Raw genomic sequence first — 5,130 nt, forward strand, 5'->3', positions numbered from 1 at the left:
CAGTCACACCCCCAACCCGCTCCCGCCGGCAGACACACCCAGACTGAGAGCGGGTTGGGGGCATGAGTGCCGGGGGTCGCCCCTGACCCGCTCCCGCTGGCTGCATCTAGGGATTAGGCCTGCCCTCTGCCCCCCGGGAACAGGCCTAAGCCAGCAGGTCGTTATCTCCTGAGGGGTCCCAGACTGTGAGAGGGCACAGGCCGGGCTGAGGGACCTCCCTCCCCCCCTGAGTGCACAAATTTTTGTGCACTGGGCCTCTAGTATATATATATATATAATTGGGGTGGTGGTCCTTAGGGAGCTGTTTCTGATGGGAAAGGGAAAATAGGACACATCCCAAGAAGTAAATACACTTTCAGTAACTTACTTTAGTTTTGGTTTGCAGGATAAGATAAAGTTCTGTTAGAAGTAAATGGAAAGGGGTAGGACCTCCCTATTAAAGGTTACCAGTTCCAAATATCTTCCTTTCCATTCTCCTCTGTGCCCCCTACTTCTACTCCCATTTCTCTTTCACAATGACTGATTATCATTTTTAAAGTTCTGTAGGACTAGGAATGTATATCCATAAACATGTATCTTTAACCATCCATCTTCTATGTAAATGTATGTAAATTACATATGTATATGTATATGAATGTATAAAACTCCCGGAGAAGTTGGATCTGGTGCTGGGTCACAGGCATAAGTTGTCCAGATCTTATAAAAGTTAACTTTTTGTTTGTTTAAGAGAGGGGAATGGAGAGGGAATGAGGAAAAAGAAACATTGATGTGAGAGCGGAACATCAATGTGTAGTCAGCTGCCTCCTGCACGCCCGCTACCTGGGATAGAGCCCACAACCCAGGCATGTGCCCTGACTGGAAATGGAACCAGCAATCTTGTGGTGCACAAGATGGCACCCAACCAACTGAGCCATACCTGCCAGGGCTATCAAGATCATTTTGATGAATCGAAGGGTAAAGTTAAAAATTTAGGTAGGGTTAAGTTACCTATGCTAGAAGTTGTTTATTTGCAGTGCATTATGGCAAGGAGGCCAAAAGATCACCTATAAGAACCGAACTAAGGAACAAAAAATTTATAGTTAGACCAGGGATTTCAACTTTTCAACTCATGGCACACAAAATATTACTAAAATTCTGTGGCACACCAAAAATATTTGCTGATTGGTTGTGATTTTTTTTTATGTGACAGTCTAAGGGAGAGGAGGTCACTGTTCCTGACTAAATAGGTACTGTGTATTTAAAAAATTCTTGCAGTAGGATGAATTTTTATTTTGGTTGAAAATAGCTGTTACATCATCACTTTGGCTTTAAGTATTTACATCCAGAGAATAGTTGAAAGTAGCTCAGAAGGCCCATTGAATTTGAGATCTTTTCATAGGTCCTGCAGTATACTCAACACAGGAGAAGCATTTATGCAGTTGTAAATAAGAATATGCTTTTGCAACAAGATTATCAAATTCCTATTTTTTAAAAAAGGGATATACAAACCATTAGCACCCACTCATCACTCCAGATGATTGTTTTGTAAAATAACAGGCCCATGAGCACTTTTCTGGGATAGGAGAGGGGAAGTGGAGGCCAAGGAATTATTAATACTCCAGAAATTTTGTGTCACTCTTGTAAACCCAGCAGCAAGGGTGAGTTTTGAGAAGTTGCCACACCAAGGTGTTGGGTTCTATTAGGCACAAGGAAAACCATTTGGTCGGAAGAGTCCATTCGGTCATCTCTTAGGGGTGCCTCTAAACTATATGAGAGGGCTGATGAGTCCTAGATGAAGTTTCCCTGTTACAAATAATGGCTTAGAATCCCTTCTGTTTTCAGTCATGTAGCAGCCTGAGGGAAGTGTGGCCTTAGTGTGACACCTAAAGGTGAGGGAGCTGGAAGCTGTTAACTGTTTGCAGTACATGCTGTTGAGATTTGGGTGGCATACTCTAATGGCCACTGCATTCTGCCTCTTGTGCCAGACAGATTGATTTCCCCATGCATGTTCACAATTCCTGAGGGGCCTCCTAGGAGGAAGGTAGCTTAGGGCAAGTTACAATTCCCAATGCTGCAGTTTGTCCTTGGGCCACAACTTTGTCACCTCTCTTCACTAAACACCATAAATTTGCTTCATCATTGGTTATCATGTATTATTGGTGGTGTGAACCTAATTCCTGTCTTGAGCCTTTGGTAATCATACCCTTCTCAGGCCAGGGTAGCCACACATGTCCAGTTACAGCAGACAATGTAGTGCCATGCTGCACCTGTGGCAGACAGAATAAACATCTCCCAAGATGTCCATGTCCCAATCCCTGGGTCCTGTGAACATGCTACTTTACTTGGCAAAAGGGATTGTACAGACATGGTTATGGTTAAAGGCTTTGGATGGGGAAAGGAAATATCCTGGATTATTCCAGTGGGCCCAAGCTAATGTCAAGCCCTTAAAAGTGGAGAACCTTTCTCAGCTGTGATCAGAGAAAAATGACAGTGTGAGGATAGTGGTGGTTCTGACATGTAGCGGGGACGAGGGAGAGGTCTCTATTTGCTAAATATGGCCCCCAGCTGACAGCCTGCTCAGTCCTATATTGCAAGAGACTGAATTCTGCCAACACCTGAGCAAGTAGGAAACAGGCTGCCCTAGAGCCTGCAGAGAGGACTACAAACTGCCCATACCTTGATTTTGGCCTGGAGACACCTGTACTGGACTTCTAACTTATAGAGATGTGATATAATACATTGATGTTTTTTGAAGCCATAAGTTTGTAGTAATTGGTTATGGTAGCAACAGAAAACCAATATCGCACCCAAGTTGACGACCTGGGGTTTTCCTTTTTTTTTTTTATAAAAGAAGCCCTACTTCTGCTGATCAGTTATCCTATGAAAATGGAGGTTCTTTCCTGCTAGTTCCTGGACACAATATAAAATGGCCTCTTCACAGCTGTAGTTTATAGTTCAACTGGGTCCTTGCTATGTCTCCATCACGTGGACCCCTCCTTTGCTGTGCAGTGAATTCCCGGTCAGGTGCTATGTTGTGTGAAATTTCATGCCTGTTCTGTGAACAGGAAAGGTGAAACCTGTACCTGAAATAGGCATCCCTGTGAGGATGTACCTACGCCTCACTCTTCTAGGATGGAAGTCAGCTGATATATACCACTTACTACCAAGAAGACGTTAAAGCAGTTGAGGAATGGTGCCTTATTAGGGGCTTAGGCTGGACACAAACTCTGTGTCCATCTCTGTGACTTCCCGAGGAACCACTTCCTGGATGAGAAGGTGAAACGCATCGAGAAGATGGGCAACACCTGACTAACCACCCAAGGCCGACTGGCCCCCAGGCTAGGCTGGATGAGTATCGTGTTTTTCTCCAGTTAGACTTATGGGTAACCATCTTCAATGAGCTTGTGGAAGGGCCCCCAGTATGATGTGGGACCATGATGACACTTCCAATTTCTGGGTTTCAGTGTCAACCCAGACCTATATCCAATAATCCTTGAAAAGACTGAGTATTCCCCTTCCCTCAGTATACAGTCATGAAAGTAAATGGGAAGTACTGAGCGATTCATTGCAGTACATTACGAGTCTTCAAACTACGGCCCGTGGGCCACATGCAAATACATTTATCCAGCCCGCCAGGTGTTTTTGCTGCCGCTGCCTGTCCTGCTTAGCAGATGCCTGACAGGGTTGAGCCGGGCTGAGGCAGGGAGGTGGGAATTGAGAAAAGAAAGAAAGACAGGAAAGCGGGGTCAGGAGGACCCCAGTTCTCTCGATGAACTGAAGCGAGTTTATTAGCCATACAAATTTATACACAACACACTGAATAGGAGGTCTGTCAAGAGGAATGTATTCTTTGTTCCTCTCAATCTCTAAGGGAGAGATACAGCAGAAGGACAAGTTCTCAGTACAGCATATCTCAGTAAATAGTTACAGACTTCTTGGTAAGCTATGAAAGGCTGTTCTCATTCTACAAATGTTTCTCTCATTCTACTGATAATCGCCATCCAAACAAGTCTGGGAAAACTGTGTGGGTAAGGGTCCCAGCCTTGCTAGCCCCTACAGATGCAAGGACCTTGCCAGCTTACTTCTGGCCCCCAACATTTGAGGACCCCTGCAGTACATGCTTAGTATCTTCCTACACGGGGAGTGTTGGCACTTGCTAGGGAGTACTGGGCCGCCCCTGCAGACTCTGAGGGTTTAGCTAGGTCTGCAGTGCCAGTATTCTTAGGGGCTTCCACGCAGATGTTTTTATCCCATATATTAGGGTTCCAAGTTTTTGCAATCAGGCCCTTGACCTTAACGTAACAGTATAACCTTGGTTGAGCATTTAAGCTTCTCTGAAGTGCAGCTCTTATTAAGTCCTCAGCCTGCTTCTCAGGTGTGTCTGCTCTCATGCTACAGAGATGATAAGGGCTTCTTTTTAAGAAACCCCTCTGGCTCTCCTACTTACCCTTTAGCGTTTTTAAAAAAAATGTAACTGTACATGACATCCTCAGAACTTATATTAATCTTATAACTAGAAGTTTGTACCTTTTGATCACCTTCACCCATTTCCCTGTCATGGCCCCCATCCCCCAACCTCTGGCAAGCACCAGTCTGTTCCGTTTCTGTTGAGTTCGAGGTTAAGCATAACGCCCTCAAAGGTCCATCCCTGTCGTGGCAAATGGCAGGATTGCCTTCTTTCCTCAGGAAGCCTGGTGACTAGTATGTCACTAGGATAAAGAAAGGTTGATGCCTTCAGATTCCAGTAACCAGGGTTGGTGTCATGGGCAAGAGGTCTTGGTCTCAATTTTCTTTGACATCTAGCTCAAAATTTCCTCTGAGATATGTTTTCTGAATTCCCTGTTCTTTCATTTTCTTAACCTTTTTGATCACCAACTGGCTTAGCTGCCCAGATCTTACAGCTTGCAATGATTGTGATCCTCGTTGTAACCCCAGGCCACCAGGACTGTCATCATCCTGGCATCAGCAGACAATGCCATCTGTCCTCACTGTTCAGCCCCTGTGGGTGACTGCCTTTGATCAGTGCATCTCACCAACATCTCTCAGGCCTGGCTGCTTGGTTCCAGTGCTCTTCTGCTTTGACCATGTGTGATCGATGCCCCTGAGAGAACTGAGGGGTGCAACTTGAAAATGATTCCTATCCCCTTCAGT

Source organism: Myotis davidii, unplaced genomic scaffold (assembly GCF_000327345.1).
Source record: "Myotis davidii unplaced genomic scaffold, ASM32734v1 scaffold290, whole genome shotgun sequence".
NCBI lineage: Eukaryota > Metazoa > Chordata > Mammalia > Chiroptera > Vespertilionidae > Myotis > Myotis davidii.